The following is a 23,036-nucleotide window of genomic DNA, read 5'->3' on the forward strand; positions in this document are numbered from 1 at the left end:
ACAAGTCCGAGGAGGAAAACGTAGCCATTTTCAAAGGCTGCGGTGGAAGCCCATTTTGCACCGAAACCGCCACCGCCGCCAAGGGAGCAAGTGCCTGTGGAAAAGATTGACCACTTCATTTGTATGGCTAGACCACCAGCTCCCAAGCCTATTGACACAGACTATGAGCGCCACCTCAGGAAGTTAAATCGAGCACGTCTACAGAAAGAGGCGAGCTCGAGCTCAAGCAAATCAGCTGGCAAAAGGAGCGGTAAAACCGTTCCCCAGCTGGGAGAACAGGCGGCACAATCAATTCCCCCGCTTGTTGTGCCAACAACACATGAGAGTAGGTGCGCCCAATATTATTGTGGGCAAACCGTTAACGTTCCCGAGGTGGGCGATGTGGTAATAACCGAGGAGCATCATATTGCGCATGCTGAATCGATCGGGATCACTGTTGGACAACTCCACGATATCGAGCCCATGTCTCCGACTAGAGAGGAGGAAATAAAATGGAAATATGCCCGGCGCCAACCTTTGGTCGAGCCAGAGGAGGTCAATAAGCTCCTAACGAGAATGTATGAATTGCATCAATGGTACATGGACATTACCAAGATTTTCAATCGAGAGTCCCTCATGGTGAATGTCAACGAGGAGCATTACTACCATAAGAAAGCTGTGACCGTTGAGTATTCAGAACTATTTCAGCTATATAATAAAGACGCACTCGACAAATCTATCGTCAGTTGCTATTGTCTGTAAGTGATTTCTTTCTGTAATTTAAGTCTCAAGCTAGCTGTAGTGATCATTTTGATCAATCATTACCTGTAATTATCCTCACTATATTCTTTTCTGTGGTATTATGTAGGATGAAGATTTATGAAATGAAAAAAGGTGGACGCTATGGCATTGGGTTTGTTGACCCAAATACCATTAATGAATACACATGGAAAATAGATCCATATCACGAAAAATGTGTAGATGAAAGCATGCTACAGTTCTTCAAGGAACTCAAATACAATGAAGATATACTACTTCCTTACAACTTCCATTGAGTCACACTGTCTTGTACTACAAATTCTGTTTTTCCCTACTAGCTATAGCTACATGTTTTTGCTTACATATGCCCGCTTAATTAAGACATGCAAACGTGTGTGCATGCAGATTTCACTGGATCTTGTTAATCATTAAAGTTGATGAAGGAACAGTTGAAGTACTAGAATCGCTACTTAAGAAAGCAAGTGACTACACCATCGTGAAGGGGATAGTCAGCAGGTAATTTCAATCATTATTAACTATATCTCGGCCTATTTAATTAGTTCGTCATTTCCTGATAACAACTATTTAATAACCCATTTATTCATTTTCTTTGTCGGCGGGCAGGGCTTGGGCAAAGTTCATCAGGGTCACTCCAGGCCCATGGAAACAAAGTCTGAAATGGTATCGACCCAAGGTAAGTAATTAAGTAGTACTAGCTAGCTGCCATCTCTTTAATTATCATGCTTGATTAATTATTATCTGATCAAATTTCATTCTCGTAAAGGCCCTGAAGCAGGCGCCGGGGAATGATCTATGTGCATACTACATTTGCGAGAACATTCGCATGATGGCGTCCGAAAGGAGCAAATCTCAAAGACAGGAGTGGGTACGATATCGATTATCAGAACACTATTCACAATTTTTACACCATTATCGATATCTAGTCACACAACTAATACACATGCATATTGATCTCCTTCTTAACAGTTCAAAGAGGTGTGGGACAAGCTCCTAGCACAGGACCGCATAGAAGCAATTCAAGAGGAAATAGCGGGATTTTTGCTCGACCAGGTCATAGATCCCAAAGGAGAATACTATTACCCGCTATCGCCCCATGAACCACTTCCAATTGTTAGCGTGCTCCGAAGGCACCAATTAGCTAGGCTAATGCCACTGGCTCCGAAGGCACCAATTAGGAGAAATTATATATATATATATATATATATATATATATATATATATATATGTGTGTGTGTGTGTGTGTGTGTGTGTGTGTGTATGTGTGAATTAATTAATGGTGGTTGTGAGACATTCAATGATATATATATATATATTATGATCGGTTCTACTAGAAATTCTATTTATATATATGCATAACGTGTACAATATGTAGTATCGTAAAATACCAGCAAATGAAAAAGAATTAAATGGAAAACACAAAATTAAATGAAAAAGAAATCATAAACCAAAAAACCCCCAACCTTTTAATACCGGTTGGTGTCACCAACCGGTACTAAAGGGCTCCCTGCCCCCGAAGCTGGCTCGTGCCATGTGGTTGCCCTTTAGCACCGGTTCGTGCTGAACCGGTACTAAAGGGGGGGGGGGCTTTAGTGCCTACATTTTAGCGCCGGTTACCAAACCGGTACTAAAGGGCCTTACGAACCGGTGCTATTGCCCGGTTCTGCACTAGTGGATTGCTTGAAATTACAGATGATCTCTTCCTGTATTGCCCCTTTGCTCAAATGTGTTGGAAATATATGTGCTCCACCTGGTATCCAACTTATCTGGGAATTCAGGAGGAAATTGCTAATAGTAGAGCTCCCCTAGTTGTCCCTTTTGCTCTGCAAATCATTGTCCTTGTTTCATGGGCCATATGGTCAACATACAATGACTTCTTATTCAAAGGTAGAAATCCCATTTATATGCTTGCAGGAAAAAGTTTGAAGGAGTGCTCAAATGGATTATCTACATAGCCAAGAGGAAGGAATACCAAAATTTTGATAACTGGCTAGCTCTTTTAGATAGCCAGCCCAGTTGCTACATGTGTGTAGTTTATTTTTCCCTTTTTACAGTGGTTTATTTCCTTTGTTTCTTTTATTTAAAAATTATTAAAATACACTACAGAGTCTTGTTGTTTCCCTAAAAAAACATGGATTGGCCGATGATTTGCATGCCTGCTTATTAGCAATCAGTATTGGGAAAAACCATCTCAACATTGAAGTCATGGCCTCATGGTTTGACACAATTATTTGAAATTTGAATATGAAGGTGCATGAACTATTTCACCTATATAGTGAACATGAATATGATGCCAACATTTCTCATTCAGAACTCGTGGTACATGACAATGAATTAAAGGCTGCACATTGTTATGTAATTATGATCTATAACTCAGTACATGCAAAAATTGATGCTTTTATCGGATCACTGAAGAAAGCAATGGAATTCAAATGCGAAAGTAGACACCTATTGAATTGACGGCACATGCGAGCAAGATACATGTACCCAACAGAGAGGCACGACGCTACTGCAAGCAAGGAGCATGTACCCAGCGGAACACATGCTTGCAACATTATGATTAAGGTTTGTATGCATTTATCGGTGATGTACATAGTTACAAATGCAAAGAAGGGTAGAAAGCAAATGATGCTACTCATATGTAAAATGAGGTGTAGAGGAAGTAAAGTTGTATGTATGTCCTTTGTCACAAAGAAAAGAAACAAATTGCTTTGTAGCAACAACGAATTTATTCAATGCCGAACTAATTAGTCCAAACTTCTAAAACATAATTGTTCATCTTGAGATGATTTTAATGCTGACTTCATGTAACAGGAGTAATTAATTCTTTGTTATGCCTTTTCATGGTCAAGAGGTTTGTTTCGGAAAGCTTCTAAGTCGAGGGTTCAATGTTTGCGAGACAAACGCATTGAGCCCTAGTAAAGAGCTGATTTGAGGTAAAGCCAGGATTTCACTTTTGAGTCAGCCATCCGGCTGGAGTATTTAACCTTTCATATGCCGTGGGAGGATATGCACAGGCATTAGTTCTTGCCTTTCGGTAGATCAAAAAGTATCTAGTTTCACATGTTGCCCCACTCAGTGTCACAGGAAATGGATGTAGAACACATTTCTCAACTGATTAATGATTTTTTGGATCAATAGTGTATCTATAATACCTAAATAGTTCATCCACACTATGATATTTTTCTCAACATGCAGCCTATCCACATCACCATCACTGCCACATCAGCGTTTAGTTAGAGGCTTACACATGGGACCCACCACAGTGAAAACAGCCACATTAGCTTCAGTTACTGCTGGTAGGTCGGACTAGAGAGGCTGCCCACGTACGTGTCATTCATTCTAAAAAAACTTTAATGGATTCTAAAAAAAACCTTTAATGTGACTAGCGCCTCACCAATACCCCATGCAGCGGATTCCTCTCCCTATTCATCTTCTCCAATCTCCATCAAATTCCACTATACAATTACTCCATCGATTCAGTTGCTTTTACCATCTGGTATATGATGGTGCTTGGATTCAAGAGACTTATTTTAGTCTGATTAAAAATAGTCTCTTTAAGAGGCTAAAGTTTCAAGCACCCTTGACTAAAGAGAGGCTAAAACTAGTCTTGAGACTATTTTTTTTAGTCAGGGGTACTCCTACTAAAATGTGGATTAGTCCTCTCTCTCCTCATTTAATTAACTCCTCTCCTTTAACACAGACGAGTTCTGGATTGGAGGGTTTGGAGGATAATAAATGCTCATTAACTTGATTTTAGTCTCTTTAGTATTTGGATCCTAGCATGGGTGAGGCTACCAAGTTTTAGTCCCAGTACTTTTAGTCATGAGACTAAAACGTATCCAAGCACCCTCTATATCTCCGGGCTGCATGCGATTTGGCAAGGTATATGCGATGGCGGTCATCCCTCATTGCGATGAGATCCGTAGGCGGTCTTCCCCGCGCTGCCTCCAGCTTCCCCGGCATAGGAACCCCCTCCCTGGAAGAACAGCCCCTCGCGGCGGATTCCACTACACCGACATCGACCCTGGCCATTCCCGACGATTACCTTGCGGCCACGTGTCGGGTGCCTCGACAGAAGGCCGGGAAGGTTCCGCATGGAGTGGCTAACCCTGCTCGGTGTCGCGCATCCGCCGCTCAACTTCCCCACCCGGCATTAGGCATTTGTAGGTCTTCTTGATTTTTGTATTGTTTGCATTATTTATTGATTCGTATGATGAGACTGACACTATATCATAGATTCATAGTGATGCCTGTGTTCGTACTGTTTGAATCCCCACTGATGCATGTTTATTGTTTTGTTCTTCTGGATTACTTTCGAATTATGCTACCTGCATCAGTACAAGAAGCATAGATGATTATGATACTAGGAGGGTTGGAGCTGTGACATGCACTATACCATAACAGGAAAAAAAGATTAGATCACATTGTCAAGCAGTTCAAGCAATTCTTGAGGACTGCAGATTGTATCTTTAGCTCTATGTTTTAAAGTTTACTTCCAGATCTTTTAAGAAAAAGGATTTCCCTCCGCTTTATATTATAAAGCAACAACGCAACATCAAGAGCACCGATACAAACACACGCCAACACCGCACTCAACACACACACCCAAGACAAGATATAAAGGTGCTGGGCACCGACACACCACCCCAATGACTACTAAGCACGCTACAAATGTGCAAAGAAGAACCGCTTTGAGCCGACGGAGACCACCACAAGAGCGATCCACCGAGGAGGGCGAGACGGCCAATGTCGGAGCGGGGACTCCAAGACGGTGCCTCCAAGAAGGGAACGACTACGGAAGCCGCCACCGTCTGATCCCGTGGATCAAGTTTTCACCCGGAGCAACACGAAGGGAGTAAGAGCACTGCGACGGTGCCTGCAAGGAGGAAACGACGACCGCGGCGGCGGCCGCCATCGGCCAGTCCAAAGACTGGGCAGGTGATATACCCCGTTGCTCCGACCCTTTCGATGCAACCCCGCTCCGCCAACCACCTGCATCCATGCCACCCAAGCGGCCATGTCTGCTCGCACACACCCGAGGTGTGCAGTCTGCCCAGGACCAACACGTCTCCCACCGCCAGGGCCGCCGCCCTGCACCCAGACCACCCCGAGACCATCAAAGGAGACGGCTTTGGACAGCTCCGCCAACCCCGACCACCGTCGGAACCGGCCACGACCGTCCCGTCTCAAGCATCGCCAGGAAAGCGACCAGAAAGCACCATGTCGGGGAAGGGTGAAGGGAAGGAGCGGCACACGGCCACGACCGGCACCCCCTGTGCCGGCGACGGGCGGCTCGACCATGTCGGAGCCCCCATACCTCCTACCGGCCTCCCCCCCACCCCCGAAGCACCTGCTTCGCCCCAACACGGGTACTAGCGCAAACCGACAAGAGACCACCAACAGCCGCCCGTCCGCCGAAGAAGGAGGGTAGATCCGCCGCCCCTGTCGCCAAGGATGGACCCAAGGGAGGCCCGCCCCGCGCCGCACGCCGTCGTCCAGATGCCGGGAAGAGGAGCCTGGCAGGAGTCCGGGACGCGCACACACCACCACCCCCGTGACCACGCCACCAGCACCGCCAAACGAACCATGGCAGCACCGGTCGCCCGTGGCCCCTGCTGGCCTCAGCCCTCGCCGCCGGACGGGCCACCGGCAGCAGATCCGGCCAGATCTGACCGGGCCGTCACACGCGAAACCACCCGGAGAATAAGCCCCCATCACCATCTTGGACCGCTTCACCAGCAGCCGCCGCACCGCCTCCAAGCCGCTGGGAGAGGCCACGCCTCCACCGGACGGCGCCACCACCCCCGCGCGTGCCCGCTGCCACGCCGCTGAAGCCCGCCGTAGCCCAGCGCCTCCGGCGGCCAACCGTCCCGCGACGGCTAGGGGATCCGCGAGGAGGGGAAAGGAGCGGCCCCACCGCCGCCTACGCCGGCCGGGCTTTGCCCGGTGGCGCCTCTAGGCGGCGGCGAGGGAGAGGGGGCCGGAGGGGAGGGTGTGGGTGGCGACTGCGACGGGATCCCCCGTCCGCTCGCGGGAGCGGCTCGGGGGATAAGGTCGTAGGTAAAGTCTTACTTCCAGATCTTCAAGCATATGCAGTCTCACCATCATGTTATCGGCTTTACCAGGAGTTTTTCTTCTTTATTTCAGTTTCTTTCAAGAATCAGGACTACCAAGGACAATCAAAGTCAGTATATAAATAATATTTCAACTCATGTACGCCTAAAGTGTTGCCTGCACGTTGTCATGAAAATAGTGGCTACATGGATCATCAGATTAAGGTAAATACATATCTCAATACATCATGCTTATTATCATTTCTAATTGTCGCTTTGTGCGGAGTAGGAAACACAGAAGTGCATTAGTAAGAAATTTGTAAAAAAATCCAACATACAGCTATTTGTGGTCGTTATTAGAAGGGCAAAGGGAGCTTCCTAACTCTGATGGTCAGAAACATAGTCTAAGTATCAGGGGCAATAATCACCCTGCAAGGCTCCAAAAAGGTATTTGTTTCCCTTACCATGTCCATGATGCAGCTCCGATGGCAAAGTAAAGTTCTGTCACTTCGCACACATATTCCTATCCTTTTCTTTTGCGTGTCTGTGATCATACACTCAGGTTTTTCTTTATATTTTGTTCATCATTCATGCCCAATGCTTTTTCATTCCTTCCCCTCCCCTCTCACTGTTGTTCATCAGGATTGTCGTAACTACCTGCCTCTTGGTTTCGGTTCAACCTTCTGACCGCAGGGCATTGCTTCTACTGCAAAGATTAACACTATACTTCGTATGATATAAGATAACCCTGTCAAGAATTTTATGTTTAATATAGTCGCTTTGTGATTATCTCTATTCTACAGTCTGGATGTTCAAGCAATAACATGGTTTGCTTCTTTATTCTTGCATGTATACAACACTTTCTAGCCATTCTTTTATATTTTATCCAAATAAATATAATCTCACACAACACTGACAGCGACGACGACCTTCTCTGCTCTTGAATCGGTATGAATGACCGATGAAGATTTTAATTCCGAAATACATATTCCATTTATCAGCCCTTTGGTTATATTGTCATAGAATATAGTCACAAGCTTGAAAGAAGACATAAGTGGATGTCTTAGATATGAATGGCATAAAAGTTAGTCATGTGTAGTGTGTTTCTGACAAATTAAGTGTATGTGCCATTTTTTTCAATTGTGATTGTAAGTATACATGTTATCAATCATATAGAAACGATTCAGCCTTAAATACTTTTTAAAACTATGATAAGCTATCGATCCATCCAAGTGAGATAGGCAAACTGACTCCTGATGAGAAGGGAAGTGAGACCTTACGTGACTCTGCCAGTTCTGTAATGAGAACACGAAACATCAAATTTATACAAACAGTTAGACAGCTGTACCTAAGTCGAAGGTAAATAAAATCCACATGATATGTGATTAATCCCAGTAAAACACACAGTAAGAAGGAACAAAACATATAATTAATCAGAGAAAACTGAATGATTGTGTAATACTGAAGTAGAGGCATATAATTACTTTGTTATTATCTCTATACTACGATCCGATGTTCTAGCAATAACATGGTTTATTCATTTGTGCAGAACCAAACATGTACACCTTGCAGTCCAGGCATTGTTTTATATTATTCCCATATATCAATATGAGTTCACACAACACTGATGGCCGACAACCTTCTCTGCCCTTGGATTAGGATCCCACATATGACTGACGGGTGAAGATTTTTTTCTGCACTCTTGCATCGAGCTAATTTTTATCATTGTAGAACTTCAGTCAGGAAGACACTTAACTTATATTTTGTTTTTATTTAGAATATGGTTTGTCAATTCTAGCTTATAAGCCTTTTATATGGAATTCCGTGGATCCTATATTTCTATTCAGACAGCATTGGCAGCCTTTAATTCCATTGACACTGCTACCTTGCAATACACAGCGTGAACAAAACTAAGTGCAACCTTATACTATATATACAAAACTGCAGAGATGTGAAATGATCCCTCAATCCACCTTACTGGTTACTATGCTAATCCAACTATTCACTTTGGTTTTGCTGAAAGGAGTCTGGCACATCCATGCATGGATACAGAACCACCATGCATTCTATTATGCTACTTATAATGTAATGGATATTTTAAACTATACAATAATGATCAAGTATTGTAAATCATAGTATTATTTTCAGTTCCGATTGTCATTTTATTGCCAATGTTCATATTCCTACAAAAAAAATCTCACTTAAATATACTGCAACCAATTCCCGCAGCAACGTGTGGGGGCATCATCTAGTTCCCATAAATGATCAGCATCAAAGGGAGCACCAAAACAACCAATTAATGATGATCAAAAGATAGATATCAACAGCGGAGACAATAGAAAGACCTCACGTGTGTTTAGATAGTGCCCATATTAGCGAGAATTGCCATATAATTTCGGTCCAGGACTCTTGCACCCGCATTTTGTCAACAGTTTGGTACAAATCCTTGAGAAAGAAGGACGGGTTGGCACCTTGCAGTTAAACTTTACAGCTATGCAGAGGAGCTCGGCGGGCGGCCCGGACGTGGATCAATTTAGTGGAGGAGCTTGGCGTGCAGCATGCGCCCCCCGCGTGTGGTGACACCGTGGGTGGTGTGCTGCTCGTGCTAGAGGTGTCGTCCGTCGTGCTAGCTGAGGCGATCTTCCGGCACGGACGTCGTCGATGCCAGAGAAGCCCGCGGGGAGGTGGTCCTTCGTGAGCTGCGCGCCCATGGCGGCCTCCGTGGCCATGGCCTGGGTGCTCGCTTGGCCTGGGTCGCATGGCCTCCCCGTCGTGGTCGGGACAAATCAGAATACAGCATGGGCCGGAGCCGATCGAGTTCACCTGCGCCACGCAGATGAAATCGCAAGGGATGCCATGTTGCAGCCGAGCCGGGTGTCGAGCGTTGCCGCGCCTGTGCATACCTGATGTATCGGATTTCTCCTCCCCGGCCACAATGCAGGCACCAAGGAACGCCATTCTTGGTCACTCTGTTTTTGGATTTGGCTGTCATATGTATTCCCAATGTCACTCAAGCCTAGACGACTCATGCCCGAACATAAGCAGACCAATTTGATCTAGCTAGGACGAGAAACAAAAGAACATGTGTAGCATGCAGGGTGGTATTATCTGACTACAAAATGCAAGTCCCCTTGTATATGGCTCATATTTATAGCGAGGGCTGGTCTTGAGTAGTTCAGAGTTCCTCGCATCCTAAAGTTTCCAGGCCCCAGAAATCCTGAAGTTTCACGACTTCAATCTATTGTTTTCTTTCTCACGGTGTTGCGCTCATAAATGTGAGAGATTGAGATGTTGCACTTGTGAAACACAGCTATGACGACACTCAAGGCTATAAAAGTGGAGCCGTGTATACCATGGGACACCTATTTGTCAGTTAACAGCGTTAGTTTTCAGTTTCAATCGATTTAAAAGAAATGCCTACCAGCCGTTGGATCCAAAACAAGCGCTCGGATGCTTTTTCGTCCACATTCTAGCTATTTGTATCCAAAGACTAATCTAAACCGGAGTAGTTAACCTTTGTATGCCATTAGAGAATATGCACAAGCATTAGTTTTTGCCTTCCTGTGGATCAAATATTATATAGTTTCACATATGTCGCCTCACTTCACCGTCACTGAATAGATGTAAACCACATTTCTCAATCAATTAGTGTTTTTGTAATGTTCGATTATTCGTGGAAATAAACTCTTGAACCAATGACGATCAAAAGAAGATACTACCACATTACAAGGGAGAACGAAAACAACCAATGATGATGTAAAGATAGATACTACCATGAACCGACACAATAGACAATACAACTGGATGTGTGTTTAGTTAGGGCATCTGAAACGGACATCGAATCCGCGTAGGGGTCCAGACACTGATACGGGAGCCTGCCATCCAAAGCTATAGCCGCAAACGTCCGCTCATATTTGATGCAAATTTAAAGAAACTGGACAACTTTCATTCAAACTTAGATAATTTTTACAAAAACCGGATGATTTTCATCTAAACCAGAGTACATTCATTTCATTTTCGACATACTCCAACTAAACTATAGCGGCCTAGGCTATTCTAACCTAGTCTAAAAGATCTTCGGCCATGGCGACGCCAATTCCCACGATATGTCTTCCTCATGTCCGGCAGGAAGCTCACCGGACGGTCGTGAGCCCCGAAAAATGAAGCTTCAATTGGAAGGGAAGAGTAGCCTCCGCCTCCGCAAAGTGAGCAAGCTCACCGGCTGGCGATGAGCCTGCCAAGTTTAGCATCAATGGGAGGGGAACGAGAGGGGAAGAATAGTGTCCTCCGCCTCCATGATGTAGTGGGTTTCTTTGGGAGTTGATTGTGGTTTAAGGCCCGGTGGATCTACCCATTCTTGTGAGTTTCTTGCGGAGGCGCACACTAAAGTTCTTGCATTCCCAATCTCGATAGTGGCCGCGGGAAATTTTAACCTTATTCGTTTCCTGATGGATAAGAGCAACCTTATTGCAAATCATGCTTGATTAATGGGGGCATTCAACGGCTCGGTGTTCGATCTCGAATTAGTCGAGCTTCATCTAAATGGGAGCGTTTCTTAGGACAAACAACCAAGATGAACCCATCCAATAGGTTCTCAACATGGTTTTCATTTATCTCGCATGCGAATGCAAGTTCCCAAATTGTTTCTTGATGGCAGAACTACGTTTGGGCTCATACACTTGCCCTTTGATCTTGAACTCGGGCGAGCAACAAAGACCTGAGTGGCGTTTCTTTTTCAAAAAGCAGTGGTTCCTCCAACCTAGATTTGTGAAGCGTTTTGCCCTTGTATGGACGAAACGCCTCACCTCACATAGGTTTGGACCACTCCGTGATAGTATGGACGAATGAAAAAATTGCATGAGGCGCCTCAGACAATACCTAAGGGGCTGGGTTGGGGAAAGAATGTGGAGTGCCACATTAGGCGTCGGAAGGACGCCCTGAAAGAGGAAGTGAGTAATCTAGATCATATGGCCGATACGGTGGGCACCTCATTGATGGAATGGGCCTGTAGATGTAATCTTGATAGAGAGCTCACCTTCATCACATGTTGTGAGGAACTATATTGGCAGCAGCGCGGGGTAATTTAAAATGGAACCTCGAGGGTGATACCAACACTGATTTAAGGCGAAGAGGGTGCTTCTGCTCCGTCTTGGCTTCATCCGTGAAGGGGAGCCGACATCCGCTGCAGCCCTTGAGAGATACAGCAAGCTCTTTGAGCAGCCGCTCGCCGAAGATGTTTTCCAGGCCTTCGCGGACTATTACGGCTGGCGCATCCCCTCCAGCGCGATCTCTGACCGAGGCGATTCTCCCTCGGCTTCTCGCGCAATCTCAGCCAACTAGCTGCTGCGCGCTTTGCCCCAACGACCACACTTCTTTTCTATGGATTGTACTCTTAAAACTGTCTTCTGCAATGTCCGCGGGCTAAATTGCCGGGCCAAACGTACCGCGGTCCGCTCCGTCATCACGTCGGTCTCTCCCACCATTGTGTGTCTTCAAGAGACCAAGCTGGATTCATTTTCGTTACCGATTGTCATCGAGACCCTTGGCCCCTGCTTTCAGGACTTCTTCGTCCTCCCTGCGATTGGTACGCACGGTGGAATTCTCTTGGCGTGGAATCGCAACGTGGTTTCCATCTCTAGCCCCTACATCGGTCAACACCACATCACTGCCCTTGTTTCGACCACTTCCGGGGCGAATCCCTGGTGGATCTCCGGCGTCTACGGGCCTCAAGAGGATGACGAGAAGATACTCTTCCTGCTAGACCTCCAGGATACCCGCGACACTTGCGCCGGCCCCTGGCTCCTTGGGGGCGACTTCAACCTCGTCTCCTCCTCTGAGGACAAGAGAAATGGGCGCATTAATAGGCGCACCTCGAGCCGCTTCCGACGCTTCATCGCCGACATGGAGCTTTGCGACGTGTACATGCACGGTCGTCGCTACACTTGGTCGAACGAGCGAGACTCCCCCACCCTTGTGTGTAATGATCGGTTTCTCTGCACCTCGGACTGGTCTACTTCGCAGCCCCACTGCTTTCTCCGGTGCCTCGCCACCACCGTCTCCGACCACTGTCCCCTCTTCTTGGACTGCTCGCCGCAACATGCCGGTCCAAAACGGTTCCACTTTGAAAGCTTTTGGATCAAGCTCGACGGCTTCCACGCCGCTGTGGCGGATGCTTGGGCCGGCGTCGACGACCCCGATCCCTTCCGGCGCGTCTACCTCCGCCTGAAGCTCACCGCGCGCCGCCTCCAGAGTTGGGGCATGCGCACCACCGGCCACGTCGCTCTACAGCTTATGATTGCTCGAGAGCTCACGGCTAGGCTTGATGCGGCGCAGGACTTCCGCCCTCTCACCCAGTCCGAATCCTGGCTCCGTTGCAACCTCAAGCGCACCTACCTCGGGCTTGCTTCGCTCGAGAGATCCATTGCTCGCGAGCGCGTGCGCTTTTCCCGGCTCAAAGAGGGCGAGACGAACACTGCGTTCCTCAAAATCCATGCCGCTCACCGGCGCCAAAAGCACATCATTCACTCCCTTCGGGTCAATGACACTACAGTCCATGACGAGCAGGGCATGGCCGAGGCCGCCTTTGACCATTTCTCCTCGCTCTTCGGTTCTTCCTCGCCTCGCGAATTCGCCCTTGATCTTGATCAGATCAACGACCGATCGTTCGACCTCACTGACCTCGGGCTTCCTTTCTCTGAGGAAGAGATCCTACGAGCTGCTCGCGCGCTTCCCCGCGGCAAGGCTCTAGGCCCCGACAGCTTCACTTCTGAATTTCTTGTGGCATGTTGGGACATCGTCAAGGCTGACATCTGCGCTGCCTTTGACAAGTTCTACTCCATGAACGGGCGTAGCTTGCAGCGCCTCAACGAAGCCCTAATCACCCTCTTGCCCAAGAAGCAAGACGCCGCCGCCCTCTCGGAGTACCGCCCCATCAGTCTGCTCCACCTTGTGGCCAAGCTCATTGCCAAGGTCCTCTCCCTCCGGCTCGCCCCACGGCTGGGACAGCTCATGTCCACGAACCAGAGCGCTTTCATCGCTGGGCGCTGCGTGCACGACAACTTCATGTTGGTCCAGCAGACCGCTCGCCAACTTCATAATCTTCGGCTCCCCCGCGTCCTCCTCAAGCTTGACATCGCACGTGCGTTCGACTTGCTTTCTTGGCCCTTCCTCATCGACGTCCTTCGGCATCCGGGCTTCGGATGTCGCTGGATCGAATGGATCGCCATTCTCCTCTCCACCGCGAGCACGCGGATCCTTATCAACGGATCCCCCGGCCCCCCGATCGCCCTCGCCTGTGGCTTGCGTCAGGGTGATCCGATATCTCCCATGCTTTTCACCATGGCCATCGATGTCCTCAACTCTCTGCTGCTACACGCCCATTAGCGCGGCCTGCTTCAGCGCCTCACCACCTGCCACACCGCCTCGAGCATATCCCTCTTCGCCGATGACATGGTCATATTCTGCCACCCTTCCAGCCACGACCTGCGAGTCATCCGTGAGCTGCTGCGTGTCTTTGGCGTAGCATCCGGGCTCCGCACCAACTTCGCTAAATGCTCAGCCACGCCCATCCGCTGCGGTGATTCGGAGCTCGCGTGCATCAACGCCGAACTCGCATGTGCTGTCCTCGAGTTTCCTATCACCTACCTGGGCATCCCACTGTCAGTGCGGAAACCCTCCGCCTCCTCCCTGCAGCCTATCGTGGAGAGGCTCGCGAGGAAGTTGCCCACCTGGCGCGCTGCCCTTCTCTCCCGCGGCGAACGCCTCGCTCTGGTTCGCCATGTCCTTTGCGCGATCCCGTCCCACATCATGGTGGCCATCGCCATCTGCCCGCCTGTTCTCAAGCAGATCAACCGCACCCTCCATGAGTTCCTGTGGTACGGCAGAAAGGAAACCCGCAGTGGCCACGGTCCCGTCAACTGGCAACGTGTCTGTCGCCCTCTCGAGCTCGCCGAGCTGGGCATTCAGGACCTCCACCACCAGGGCATCGCCCTGCGAGGCCGGTGGCTTTGGCTCCAGCGCACGGATCCCTCCAAGCCTTGGGCGCATCTCCACCTCCCGAGCGACCACGATGTATCTGCCATCTTCAGGGCTTCCACATCCTGGGATGTTGGTGATGGCCAAACATGCCTCTTCTGGACCGACCACTGGCTTAACGGTCGCACCGTTTCGGATCTCGCTCCGTCCCTGCTCCCCCTGGTTCCACGGCGCCTGCGAAAGTTTACCGTCGCCGATGCCCTTCAGGGCCGTCGCTGGATCGCTGATCTACGCAGCGCTCTTAACCCCACCGCCTTGATCGATTACGTCCGCCTCTGGAGATTGCTCCGGTTCACCACCCTTTCCTCCCGCCCGGACCGCCTCCTCTGGCGATGGACTGCCAATGCCAAATACTCGTCGAGATCCTGCTATCGCGCTCTCTACTCCGGATCCACTCATGCACCATTATGGCGCCTTACATGGAGATGTTGGGCTCCCCTCCGCGTCAAGATATTCACTTGGCTCGCTGACCTCGACCGCTGCTGGACGTCTGCTCGACTCGCTCATCATGGCCTGCCGCACAATGATCGTTGTGCCCTATGTGATCAGGCCGAGGAGACCATGCAACACATCATCATTGGATGCCCCTTCTCCCGTCAAATTTGGCATGACGTCCTTGCTTGGGCCCGTGCTACTTATCTACCCCCTTCTGCTCATGATGCCTTTCTTCCATGGTGCTCGACCACTATCAGGAGCTCCCCCACCGGCCAACGTAAGGGCCTAGCCACGCTGGTGGTGCTCAGGGCATGGTCTATTTGGCGCCACCGCAACAGCTGCGGCTTTGACGGCGAGATCTCCTCCACCTCGAGACTCTTCTCATCGATCCAGGAAGAAGCCCGCGCCTGGGCTCGGGCAGGCGCGCGTGGTCTAAGCGCTTTGATAGCATAGGGCCTCTCGTGTAGCGGGCTGAGCACCCCGTCACCAATGCTCTGCGGCTCCACGTCTTGCCTCTAGCGCACAAGGCTCGAGCTGTTATCCCCCCCCCCCCCCCCCCCCCCGCGGCCGGTACTCTCCTTCCTATCAATGAAATGATACGCACTTTTGCGTATTCGCGAAAAAAATACCAACACTAATTTTTTTTCATCAAGTGGCAAATGGGCATAAAAGGCAATGTTGTATCTGTATATTAAAATGGAGGACGGAGATCATCACGGTGAAGCTGCGCTAAGGGAACACATATATAGTTTCTACAGGAAGCTACTTGGCAAAGCGGAGGGGGGAAGGGGATTCTATCGCTACTCTCACGTGGAGCGACAACACTAGGGTGTTAGTGGCAGATAATTACGTGATAACCCAACCCTTCAGCCTGCAAGGAATTGAATACAATCTAGGGGAAATGCACACTAACATGGCCCCCGTCCCGGATGGCTTCCCGGTCATATTATGTTGGCGCTTTTGGAATTTACTTGGCCCACAATGTTACATATCATAGATTAGTTCATGCGGGGGCATATTGATATCAGACGGCTTAACTATGGGGTCCTGGGCTCCTGGCCTTGATGCCAAAGGGGGTAGGGGCATATTGTATTCGCCAATTTTGTCCAATCACACTGACTAATGTGAGGTTCTGCCTATTCGCCAAAGGGTTCTTTCATGATTGGCTCTAGTGGCTCATAAGATTGTCCACCCCAATCAGACAACATTTATCAAAGGGCGCAGTATTTTGGATGGCATTGCAACACTACACAAGGTAGTTCACGAGATCAATGTCTCCAAGGAAAAAAGTATTCATCCTAAATATCGACTTTGAGAAAGTGTATGATAGGGTACGATGGAACTTTTTGGAGGAAGTACTCTGCAAGCGAGGCTTGGACAAAAGATGGGTTAGTTGGATCATGCATTTGGAGAGAGGCGGGCGTATGACCATCAACATAAACGGGGAAGTCGGCCCTTATTTCCCAAATGCCAAGGGAGTGCGGCAAGGTGATATGATATCGCATCTCCTATTTAATATCGTATCAAGCGCTTTGGTGGAGATATTAGATAAGGCCAAAGACGCGGGCCGTATTTATGGAATTGCAACACGGATTGTGCCAAGTGGGATATCTCATCTCCAATATGCAAATGACACTCTTATCCTCATCCGATATTCCGAGGTGGATATCATCAACCTCAAATTCTTGCTTACCGAAAAAGCCTTTCGCCCCGCTTTATAGAATAAAGCCAACCGCACAACAAGATCCAACAAGGTTAAACACACAAACACGCACACACACACACACACGGAGGTCCACAGGGACAAATAGTACAAGAAAGGGTCAATGCTGAGGGCACAGCACAACAAGCCCTAACACCAAAACACACACGCCACAAACCACAAAGCCGCCAGGCGGACTAGTCAGGCTCAGGTGGAGGAGGCGGCAGCGGGGGAGCCACGCGGAGTGCCATCGAGCGGAGATCAGAGAGGAGGGCGGTGATGACGTCCCGGTCCTGGGGGTGGCTAAGCGGCCGCCAAACCTGCAGGTAACCACACAATTTGAAGATTGCGTCAGTCGCACGACGGAGGGGCACCTTCTGAATAACAAGCTTATTTCGAATGTTCCAAAGCGTCCAGGCGAGAACCCCAACGCACAGCCATCTAATATGGCGGTAGCGAGCAGGGCAGGCGTTAAGCTCGGCAAGCTGGTCGGGGAAGTTGGTATTACACCACTGTCCGCCAATCGTTTCGCGGAAGCAGGCCCAAATGAACTGGGCAAAGTGGCACGAGAAAAAGATGTGGTTAGCATCCTCAATCGTGCCACAGATGGGGCACATCCCATCACCCGGGCCATTACGCTTGAGGACCTCAACCTCAGAGGGGAGGCGTCCACGGATCCATTGCCACAGGAAGATCCTGATCTTCAGCGGGAGGCGGATGTCCCAGATTAGGCTAAATGGCTCCGAGGCTGTCGAGGGCACAATGGCGCCGTACAGGGACTTCGTGGAGAAACGTCCAGTGGGCTCGAGGCGCCAGGACAGAACATCCCGGTCCTCCGCCACGTCCATCGTTAAAAGTGCGATGCCTTGGAGGAGGGAATCCCAGGCGGCCACCTCAAGGGGGCCAAAGGGCCGCCGGAAGGCGAGACGCCCTAAGTCAATAAGGGCTGTATCGACAGAGACCCAAGGGTCAGCCGCAATGGCAAAAAGTTCTGGGAAACGCGCCGCCAGGGGGCGTCCCCTAGCCAGCGATCGAACCAAAACAAGGTTGAGGCTCCGGAGCCAACTGAGATAGATGTGCCGATGCGTAGTACGGGCAGAAGCTGGATCACGGACTGGCAAAACTGGGAACCACCGGTACGTTGGCAAAAGGCAAGAGGTTGGCCACGGAGGTACTTATTACGGATGATGGTGAGCCAGAGGCCTCCCTCCCCGTTGGCAATACGCCACAGCCATCGAGTCAGGAGGGCAATGTTCATGTGTCGGGAAGACAGGATCCCAAGGCCCCCCTGGTCTTTGGGCTTGCAGATGTCGGGCCAGCTCACCATATGGTACTTTTGCTTGTCGCCCTCGCCAGCCCAGAAGAACCTCGACTGGTATTTGGCCACCTCCTGGTGGAGGGTCTCATGCAGGCTGTAGAAGCTCATGAGAAACCAGAGAAGTCTAGCAAGCGAGGAGTTGATTAGGATCACCCTAGCCGCTTTCGAAAGCCAGCGTCCCCTCCAGGGTTTACCCTATGCTGCATCCTAGTCACCGTCAGGCGAAGATCCGCGACGGTGAGTCTGGAGTCACTAATGGGCACCCCCAAGTAGGTAGTGGGGAAGGTGCCCAGGCGGCAGTTAAGCCGGTCCGCAATGGACAAAGCTTCGTCCGGGGAGTAGCCGAGGACCATCACTTCTCTCTTGTCGAAGTTGATGGTGAGTCCCGACATCTATTGGAAACACAGGAGGAGGAACTTCAGGTTGGCGATGTCGGGCGCAGAGCCCTCCACCATGACAATGGTGTCGTCCGCGTATTGGAGGAGGGAGACCCCTCCTCCGTCCACAAGGTGGGGGATGACGCCCCGGATATGGCCGCAGGCTTTGGCCTTATCCAGGATGACCGCAAGGGAATCGACAACCATGTTAAAGAGGAACGGGGAGAACGGGTCACCCTGGCGAACCCCACATAAGGTGGGGAAGTAGGGACCGATCTCGCCGTTAATGTTGACCGCCGTCCGCTCGCAGGTGACGAGTTGCATAACCCGTGTCACCCAGCGGTCGTCGAAGCCTTTTCGAAGCAATACTTCCCGAAGGAAGGGCCAGTGGACCGTGTCGTAGGCCTTATGAAAGTCGAGCTTAAGGAACACTGCGCGGTGGTGCTTGGATTGAACTTCGTGGAGGACTTCGTGAAAGACCAACACCCCATCCAGAATAAATCGGCCTTGGATGAAGGCAGATTGGTTGGGGTGGGTGACAGAGTCTGCAAGAAGGGTCACCCTATTGGCGTACCCTTTGGCCAGGATCCTGAAGATCACGTTAATCACGGTGATCGGCCGGAACTGGCGGATGTCCGAGGCCCCATGAACCTTTGGGATGAGGGTAATGATCCCATAGTATAGGCGTCCAAGGTCCATGGTCCCAGAGAAGAACTCGTCGAAGTGGTCCATGACCTCCGGTTTGATGGTTTGCCAGAATGTTTTGAAGAACAATACTGGCAATCCATCCGGGCCCGGAGCCGAGGAGGGTTTCATTCCTTTGATCGCCGCAAGGACCTCCTCCTCCGAGAAAGGCGCCACTAAAGCGGCATTGGCCTCGGCGGAAACAAGCTGGGCACCCGACCACGTATCGGGGGCCAGCGCAGCCCCACCCCGAGGGGTGGGGGTGAAAAGGGCTTTATAGAAGCCATCAACATGGGCGCGGATGTCCGAGGGTCGAACAAGCTGAGTATCACCCGCCCACAGGGAGTGAATAGAGTTGCGATGACGCCGGCCATTGGCAATCGCCTGGAAGTAGGCCGTGTTGGCGTCGCCCTGGAGCACTCACCGTTGGGTGCCGCGCAACCGCCAGTAGGCCTCCTCGTCGGCGTAAATGACCGAAAGCTGGTCCTCGAGATCATATCTCAACATCCACTCATCTGGGGAGATCCTAGACGAGTCAGCACGCGTCCAGGGCCTGGATGGCGCTTAAGAGGGCCTTCTTGCGGTCACGGATATCACGGCTGAGATTCGCGCCCCAGCCCTTCATAAACTGGCGGGCTAGCTTGGCGCAAAACTGCCAGGAGTCGACCGCGGACATGGCGCGGTGGGGGGAGTCGCGCGCGGCGGTCCACTTAGCCGTAACAGCCTCGCGGAACCCGACTTGGTTGAGCCAGAAGAGCTCGAACCGAAACCCGGGGGAGGGGGGGATGGGATGGGGGGCGTTCATCAGCAGAGGAGAGGAGGAGAGGGACATGATCAGAGTCGATCTTGGTAATAGCCTGAACCGAGGCCAGGGGGCATCTGAGTTCCCATTCCGGGAAACTAAGACGCGGTCCAGGACAGACTGCGTCGGGTTCGCCTGGTGGTTAGTCTAGGTGAACCAGGCCCCCGTGCGCTCGAGCTCACGGAGGCCAAGCTCCGCGATGCAGTCGTTAAACATCTGCATCCGGGGGCGATTAACCCGGTCATTGTTCTTCTCATCCGGGGAGCGGATGAGGTTAAAGTCACCACCCACCACAACAGGTAGGGGGGAAGCGGAGATCTTCTGCTGCAGCTCGGCGAGGAAGGTCGGGGAGCGGCTGTGATCCGCCGGTCTGTAGACGATGATGACCTCCCATTTGAAGTTGAGCGCACGCTCGAAGATCTTCATACTAACGAAGAACTCACCCCGATCCATATCTCCCACCTCAAAGGTGGCATCCTTAACACCTAAGAGGATGCCACCCGAGTGGCCATTGTTCCCACTAGAAGGGAGCCAATGCCAGGCGAACAGGTGGGAGCTAAGGCTGTCAAGCTCGGGGAGACAGAAATCCATGCGCATGGTTTCTTGGATGGCGATGATGTCGATGTGCTCGTCCCGAATGTACTCAACTAGCTGGCGGCGACAGCCGTCATGGCCGAAGCCACGAGTGTTCCAGAAAAGGGCGCGCATCTAAACCGCCATTGAGGGGCTGCTTGACCCCAGGACGGTGGAAGCACTGTGGGCTCGAAGAGCGGCAGTGCGGGAGCGAGTGCGGCCACGAATCTCCTCGACCGGCGTCCCAGTGGGCTGGGGTGCCGGGGTGCGCAGGAGGCGGGCCCGAGTCTCGGCGAGTTTCTCGTCAAGGATCTGCTCCAAGGGGGGGGGGCAACCTCCCCCTGGAAAACTACGGCCGAGTTTAGGGCCACCTTGGCAAGGCGGCCGAGCGGGAAAGTTTAGAGAGCAGAAAAAGAGCAGCTGGAAGAACTGGAAGGGATGTCGGTCGCACCTGTCTCGAGGTTCCGGGCCGCAGCCCGGATCTCAGCCCGCTCAGAGATGAACGGCGCCGGGAGGCCGGCCGGGCGATCCGCGTCGAGCCGGGCGCTGCGGCGGGAAGCCGTCACCGGGGTCGACGAGGCCCGAGCCCGACGGACGTAGGACACCGACCGAGGCGGGTGGGAGGCGACGGGGGTGACCACCTCCTCGGAGGCCACCAGCAGCAGACGAGTCGGGGAAGCAGGCGCCGGAGGGATCAGACGGGCACCAGACTCCGCCTGAGGAGAGGGCGGGTCCGGGGCCGGCGGATGATGATTATGGGTTGTGACCCGGAGGATCAACCTAGAGGTGCGCATATGATGAACTGCAAATTAGGGGATCTACCATATAATACCTCGGGATGAAAAAATTGCATAAGGCTATGCGTATCGAAGACTTTGATCCGGTAGTGGAAAAAGTGGCAACCAGGGTTGAGCCATGGTAAGGTCGCTTAATGGCTTCGACCGGAAGATTGGTCCTGGTTAACGATTGTCTCACCATTCACCAATATCCCCATGTTTACTATGGGTTTCTACTTACTTCGGGATGGGTACATGATAAGATGGATATGATTAGATTTGGATTTTTTTGGAAAAAGATGGGAAACAACGATATCATATGGTTAGCTGGCCAACTATTTGTTTACCAAAAGATAATGCTGGATTGGGGGTGATCAATACCAAGGTTATGAACTGGTGCCTCATAGCCAAATGGGCGTAGAAGATCTTGACAGACCAAGGAGGTTTGTGATTGCAGATATACCACAACAAATACCTCAGAGAAGGGAACAAGGGGGTTAGGGCCACTACCAAAAAACCCCAATTTGCCAGATCCATTTAGAAGGTGGAAATCCTTCTTCGACTAGGTACGAAGTACCAAATCCGGGACGGGAAGCTTGCGTCATTTTGGTTTGATAGGTGGTGTGAGGAAACACCGTTCCAGGAAATATATCCAAATCTCTTTGCGATTACGGACAAGGAAAATACCAGGGTGGCAGAAATGTGGTCGAACAACAGGTGGGCTCCCACTTTTAGGCGAACCTTTGGACCACGGGACGGAAATGAGTGGCGAGACATGCTGAATACGGTTCAGGACTCCCCTCCCTTAACTGGAAAAGATGTCGTGACTTGGAGACTTGATCCTCTGGGGCAATTCTCTACCGGCTCGTTATATAAGGAGCTCTTCAAAAATGCCCCAGTAATAGACCTATCAGGTATTTGGAAGGCCAAATGTCGGCTTACAATATTTCTATGGAAACTTGCAAGGAATAGGATACCAAGCGGTGATCAAGTACGAAAACAACAGGACCGGATGATGGCAAGTGCCCTTGGTGTTGGATGGAGGAGGACAGTAACAACATAATGTTTCGATGTGTCATGGCTCGCTTCACCTAGAGTGTGATCCGCGAGTCCATGGGATGTGATTGGAACCCAGCCGGTTCCAGTGATTTCTTTCACCTAATCTCTAACACATCTAGAAAGGACGCGCTAGACTTTCATGGATTGGAAAGGGTGCCTTGTCTTGGGCTTTATGAGATGTGGGTAACAAGACCCTGTTCGAGGGAATTGTATTGAAGCATCCGCTGACCTAGTATATAAAATCATGATCCTACTGCAGCTATGGAGAGCTTTGGGGATAAAACATGATCATACTAGGCTTGACAGCCTCATCAACAAGATCTGCGACAACTGCACCGACCTGCAGGCGGCATCAAGGGCCAACAATACGAGCTAGGGTGGTGGCAACCGTTGATGCAGATATCAATCTTCCACGGCCCTCATAGTCTAGGTGGCTGCATACATTTTTTTTGAGGGGTGAGAAA

Source organism: Triticum urartu, chromosome 6A (assembly GCF_056163025.1).
Source record: "Triticum urartu cultivar PI428250 chromosome 6A, HENAU_Tu73, whole genome shotgun sequence".
NCBI lineage: Eukaryota > Viridiplantae > Streptophyta > Magnoliopsida > Poales > Poaceae > Triticum > Triticum urartu.